Source organism: Eriocheir sinensis, unplaced genomic scaffold (assembly GCF_024679095.1).
Source record: "Eriocheir sinensis breed Jianghai 21 unplaced genomic scaffold, ASM2467909v1 Scaffold447, whole genome shotgun sequence".
In the NCBI taxonomy this organism is placed as follows: domain Eukaryota; kingdom Metazoa; phylum Arthropoda; class Malacostraca; order Decapoda; family Varunidae; genus Eriocheir; species Eriocheir sinensis.
In genome coordinates, this window is record NW_026111773.1 from 2,046 (window position 1) to 8,616 (window position 6,571).

General features: G+C 37.9%; 1 long non-coding RNA gene across 2 annotated transcripts; it reads left to right on the top strand.

The window, feature by feature from the left end:
- Positions 1 to 4,164: 4,164 nt before the first annotated feature.
- LOC126992337 (uncharacterized) lies at positions 4,165 to 6,181 on the top strand. 2 transcript variants are annotated; one of them, XR_007746485.1, is made up of 3 exons: positions 4,181 to 5,221; positions 5,354 to 5,490; positions 6,030 to 6,181. It is a non-coding gene; the product is annotated as an uncharacterized LOC126992337 (long non-coding RNA). The 2 variants fall into 2 exon arrangements; XR_007746484.1 differs by lacking the exon at positions 5,354 to 5,490 and having other exon boundaries at positions 4,165 to 5,221; positions 5,901 to 6,181.
- Positions 6,182 to 6,571: the final 390 nt, after the last annotated feature.

The following is a 6,571-nucleotide window of genomic DNA, read 5'->3' on the forward strand; positions in this document are numbered from 1 at the left end:
GGGAGAAGAGGAGGAGGAGGAAAAATAATGAGTGAATGAAGTTTAGTTAAAGAGGAGGAGGAGGAGGTAGAGGAGATGTAGAGAGGAGAGGAGAGATGAGATGATGCTGAAGAGGAGGAAGAGGAAGAGGAACAATTAGAGATATGTATAGAAGAGGGAGGAAGAAGAGGAGAAAGAGGAAAAATAATGAGTGAATGAATGAAGTAAAGTCACAATTATGTCAAAGAAGAGGAGGAAGAGGAAGGAGGAGGAGGAGGAGGAAAAATAATGAGTGAATGAATGAAGTTTAGTTATAATTTTGTTAAAGAAGAGGAGGAAGGAGGAGGAGGAGGAAGATGGGCAAGGTTATCCTTAACACCCTTAAGAGAATATTGATGATCAGGAGGAGGAGGAGGAGGAAGAGGAGGAGATGAAATAGTTAGGTGCCAATCTCCGGGGTGGGAATAGGAGCTGATGGACGAGGCGGCGGAGGAGGGGGAGGAGGAAGGAAGGAGGGATAGGAAGACTTTTATTTCCTTAGTCATGAAGATTCTTGGAACGTTGGAAGAATGTAAGAATTTTTTCCCTCTTGTTTTTCCTCTCTCCTCTCCCTTTTCTTCCCCTCACTTTCCTCCTCTTTTCCCTTTCTTTCCTCCGTTTTTCCTTCTCTCATCCACTTAGGAATTCATATATACCTCTCCTCTTCTTTTCTCTTCCCTTTCTCTCTCCTCTTCCTCCCTTCCTCTTCCATTTCCATTTCCTACTCTCTTTCCTCCTCTTCCCTCTTTCATCCCCTTTTTCTCCCTCTTTCCCCTTCCTATCCCATCTATCTCCCCTTTCCCCTTCTCTCCTCTCTCCTTCCTCTTCTCCTCTTTCTTCTTCCTCTTCCTCTTTCCCTTCCTCTTCCTCTTTTTCTCCTTCCCAATTTGCAGTTTTTGATTATGGTTGGAGGATGAAAAAAAAGGAAGAGAGGAAGGAAAGAGGATAAGGGGTGGAGGGAACTGTGTGTGTGTGTGTGTGGGTGTGTGTGTGTGTGTGTGCAATTTGTGATGATTGGGGGAAGTGGTGTGGGGGAGGAACGTGTCATCATCACCACCACCACCACCACCACCATCACCAGTCTTTATATGTAGTGGTAGTGAGCATGTTGTAGCGGTGGTGGTGGTGATACAAGTTTAGTGGTGATAGTGAGAGCGGTGGTGGTGGTGATAGTGGTGGTGGGTGTGACCGTATTGTGTGTGTGTGTGTGTGTGTGTATGTGTGTGTGTGTGTGTGTGTGTGTGTGTGTGTGTGTGTGTGTGTGTGTGTGTGTGTGTGTGTGTGTGTGTGTGTGTGTGTGTGTGTGTGTGTGTGTGTGTGGCGGTCAGGGTGACTTAGAAAAAATATATATAAAGGTGATTATTTTTTTGCGTCATGTGATGTGACATTGAGGTGGTGTTTTGTGGCTTCTCTTTTTTTTATTTATTTATTTGTTTTGCTATTATTTTGTCTCATTTTATTTACGTTCTTGTTTATTTGCGTGTTGATTTTCCTTTTTTTTTTTATCCATCTATCATTTTTTTTGTTTTGTTTTACCTCTTCATTTGTTTTTCTCCTTTTTCATCTTCCTTTTCTTTTTCTTTTAATTTTCCTTCTTTTTCATTTTTATTCATGCTTTATTTCACCTCTTCATTTATTTTCCTCTTTTCTTCATCCTCTTTCTTTTTCTCTCACTTTAACATTCTTTCCTTTTTTTTTCTTTTCCCTTTTCTGCCCTTTTTTCTTCCCCTTTTTCCCTTTTCATTTCCCTTTTTTCTTTCCCTTTTCATTTCCCTTTTTTCTTTCCCTTTTTCTTTCCGTTTTTTCTTTCCTTTTTTCTTTCCTTTTTCTCTTCCCTTTTTTCTTTCCTTTTTTTCTTTTTAATAGTTTATCTGCTTTGTATATATGTATTGTCAGGTGGAAGAGTGGAGGAAAAGCCGAGGAAAGTGGAGCAAGGCAAGGGAAAACGTGGAGGAAAGTGAGGGGAAAGCATGCCTGGAGGGAGCAATACGAGGAGGAAGAGGAGGAGGAGGAGGAGGAGGGAGGAAGAATATTATTTGGTAGAGGAATGGCGAGAAAAGTGGAGGAAAGAGAGGAAGGGGAAATCAAACCAATAAGACAAAGTGGAGGAAGAGGATGTGGATGTGGAGGAAGAGGGAGGAAGGATATTATTAGGTGGAGGAAAGGCGAGAAAAATGGAGGAAAGAGAGAAAGGGGAAAAAGCAAACCAATAAAAAGAGGGAGAGGAAGAGGATGTGGAGGGAGAGGGAGAGAATGAGGATGTGGAGGAAGAGGGAGGAAGAATATTATTAGGTGGAGAAAAGGTTAGAAAAGTGGAGGAAATAGAGAAAGGGGAAAACAAACCTGTATAAAAAAGGGAGAGAAGGAAAAAAAAGAGTAATGGCATTTATAGATGGAGGAAAAAACGAAATAAAAAGAGAGAAAAACAACAACAAAGAAAGAAGAAGAGAAGGAGGAGAGGAAGAAGGAGAGACGTAACAAAACTAAAGAGAGATTGGGAATAGCAAAACTAGAAAAAAAAGAAACTAAGAGGAAGAAGGAGAGAAAGAGGAAGAGGAGAGAAAGGAGAAATGTGACAGTTCTAATGGCGGTGATGTTGGTGGTTGTGAAGAGAAAAGAAGAAAGGAAAGAAAGAAGAGAAAGACAGAGGCGTGACAGTTCTTATGGCGGTGGTGTTGGTGGTGGTTAAGAGAAGAGGAAAAGAAAGAAGAGAAAGAAGGGGAGGGATATGAAAGAGGTGCATAACAGCTCTCTCATAGTAGCAGTAGTGAAGCTGAAGAGAAAAAGGAAGAAGAGAAAGAAGAGCGAGAAAGAGGGAGGCGTAACAGCTCTCTCATAGTAGCAGTAGTGATGTTGAAGAGAAAAAGGAAGAAGAGAAAGAAGAGCGAGAAAGAGGGAGGCGTAACAGCCCTCTCATAGTAGCGGCGGTGATGTTGGAGAGAAAAAGGAAGAAGAGAAAGAAGAGCGAGAAAGAGGGAGGCTTAACATCTCTCATGGTAGCGGCGGTGAAGAGAAGAGGAGAAGGAAGAAGAGAGGAAAGGAGAGACGTGACAGCTCTCATAGTGGCAGGGGCGGCGGTGTTGAAGAGAGAAGAGGAAAAAGGAAGAAGAGAAAGAAGAGGAAACAGAAAGACGTGACAGCTTTTCCTCTTCTTCTCTTGGTGGTGGTGGTGGTGGTGTCGGAGGCTCGCGGACTAGCTTCTGTTTACCCCGCCACGAGTCTCACCGCCACCACCACCACCACCACCACTCCTCCTCCTCCTCCGTGCCGTCAGTTCGTGCCAGCTGATTACCGCGGCTTGTCTCTCTTCCACTTGCTCGGTCGCTCGCTCTCACTCCCTATCTCTAATCTTTTGCGCCTCCCCGTTGTGAAGGAGGAGATAGAGAGAGAGAGGAAAAGAGAGATAGAAAGCGAAGAAGAGTTGTGTTTTGTGAGATTGTGTTACTTGTGTTGTGTTGATTGTCTTGTTTTTCTGTTTTGTTTTGTTTTTCATATTTTTTTGCTCTATCGTGTTTCTTATTTGTTTGTTTATTCATTTATTTTACTCGTTTATTGATTTTATTTCTTTATTTTATTTGTTGGTGTTTGTGTGCGTGCGTGTGTTTGTGCGTTGCTGCCATATGGACTTAGAAGTGATCAGAGGAAAAACAATAATGGCAGTAAATTAGAGAAAGAAAAGAAGGAAAGAAAAAAGGAAAATAGTTCCATATTTTTACTGTTTTCGTTTGTTTTTGTTTTCTTTATATTTCGTTGGAAGGTTTGTCTTGTTTGGTTGTTTTTTTTATTGATTTTCTATTGTTTGTATATTTTATGAGATATTGAAAAAGGAAGAAAGATAGAAAAAGAAGAAATAACTGGTGAGATTTTGGTAGACTCGTATAAGTGGAAGGTTTAACTACTACTACTACTACTACTACCACTACTACTACTACTACTACTACTACTACTACATAATGGTAATGGTCTTGTTTCGATCATTATTTCTTCATTGTAGTATCATTATTAGTGTTAAGGGTTTTTCGTTCTTTTATTTATTTTTTATTTTTTTCGAAAGTGTAATTATTGATGTTCATTTTTGTTCTATTACTCTTTCTTTTATGTTGTTTTTTATACATTTTTTTTAAGGTAAAACAAATAATCGTTGGAGTCTTTTTCATTGCATGCTCATTTATACTTTCTTTTTTCTTTTTTTCTGTTTCTTTTGTTTTCTTTTCTTCCTCTTATTGTTGTTGTTGTTATTATTGTCGTTCTTCTTTGTGCTTACCAGTATAGGAGACAGTTTTCATCTTTTCTTCTCCTTCTTCTTCTTCTTGTATGTGGCATTGATACGCATTTGTAAGGGATAAAAAATATAACGAAAATCTACATAAAAAATAATATAATGTCAGACGCTGTGAGGAATAATCTCGTCAGCTTGGAAGGAAGAAAGACAGATAAAATCATTGAATGCGTGACAATAGTGAATGTCGTGCTGAGAGAGAGAGAGAGAGAGAGAGAGATCCATGTTAACAGGAGAAATAACGACTTAAAACAAATGAGAGAAATATACGTTAAAAAAAAAGAGAAGATGATAAGAAAACGTAAAGGAAGGGAAGGGAAAGGGAAGACTAAGAGGAAAGTGAGATAATAAATGTGAAGAGAGTGAAGGGAAAGACGAATAAGATAAATAGTATAAGGCGTAAAGAAAGGGAGGGAGAGGAGAGAGAAGGAGATAACAAGAATCTTAAGAAAAAAAAATAGTTAATGTGATTGAGAGAATAAAAAAAAAAACAAGAGAAAAACAAACAAACAAACTTACACACTCACGTAAACAAAAGAAATAAACAAAAAATGACGAGAAGGGAGAGAAAGATAATTAGTGGGAAGCAAAAGAGAAAAGATGGGAAAGAGTTAACTAATGTGACTGCAGGAATGAATCAACAAAACAACACACAAAAAGAAAAGAAAAAAACTTGCACGCACCCGACAATCAGTGAAATGGTGAAACGAGACAACGAAAGATAATGGAAGGAAAAAAGCGGAGGAAAAAAAAAGAAAAAGAAAGGAAAAGGTGGAAGAGAGAAAACAAGATAAACAATTGGGTTACGAAAGAGATTGAGAAGAACAAGAAAAAGGGTTGATGAAACGAATGGAAACGAAGAAAAATAGAATAAGAGAAAAGTTGAAAAGAAAAAAAGAGAAAAAGTGGGAGAGAGAAAACGAGGTAAACAATTGGGTTACGAAAGAGATTGAGAAGAACAAGAAAAAGGGTTGATGAAACGAATGGAAACGAAGAAAAATGGAATAAGAGAAAAGTTGAAAAGAAAAAAAGAAAAGGTGGAAGAGAGAAAACAAGATAAACAATTGGGTTACGAAAGAGAATGAAAAGAACGAGAGGAAAAGAACGGTCGAGGAAATGAGATAAAACGAAGAAAAATGGAATAAGAGAAAAGTTGAAAAGAAAAAAAGAGAAAAAGTGGGAGAGAAAACGAGGTAAACAATTGAGTTACGAAAGAGAATGAAAAGAACGAGAGGAAAAGAACGGTCGAGGAACTGAATAGAAACGAAGAAAAATAGAATAAGAAAAGTTGAAAAGAAAAAAAAAGAGAAAAAGTGGGAGAGAAAACGAGGTAAACAATTGAGTTACGAAAGAGAATGAAAAGAACGAGAGGAAAAGAACGGTCGAGGAATTGAATAGAAACGAAGAAAAATAGAATAAGAGAAAAGCTGAAAAGAAAAAGAGAAAAAGTGGGAGAGAAAACGAGGTAAACAATTGAGTTACGAAAGAGAATGAAAAGAACGAGAGGAAAAGAACGGTCGAGGAATTGAATAGAAACGAAGAAAAATAGAATAAGAAGAGAAAGCTGAAAGAAAAAAAGAGAAAAAGTGGGAGAGAAAACGAGGTAAACAATTGAGTTACGAAAGAGAATGAAAAGAACGAGAGGAAAAGAACGGTCGAGGAACTGAATAGAAACGAAGAAAAATAGAATAAAAGTTGAAAAAAAAAGAGAAAAAGTGGGAGAGAAAACGAGGTAAACAATTGGGTTACGAAAGAGAATGAAAAGAACGAGAGGAAAAGAACGGTCGAGGAACTGAATAGAAACGAAGAAAAATGGAATAAGAGAAAAGTTGAAAAGAAAAAAAGAGAAAAAGTGGGAGAGAAAACGAGGTAAACAATTGAGTTACGAGAGAGAATGAAAAGAACGAGAGGAAAAGAACGGTCGAGGAACTGAATAGAAACGAAGAAAAATAGAATAAGAGAAAAGTTGAAAAGAAAAAAAAGAGAAAAAGTGGGAGAGAAAACGAGATGAACAATTGGGTTACGAAAGAGAATGAAAAGAACGAGAGGAAAAGAACGGTCGAGGAACTGAATAGAAACGAAGAAAAATGGAAGAAAAGTTGAAAAGAAAAAAAGAAAAAAAAAGAGAAAAAGTGGGAGAGAAAACGAGGTAAACAATTGAGTTAAGAGAATCAAAAGAACGAGAGGAAAAGAACGGTCGAGGAATTGAATAGAAACGAAGAAAAATAGAATAAGAGAAAAGTTGAAAAGAAAAAAAGAAAAAGTGGGAGAGAG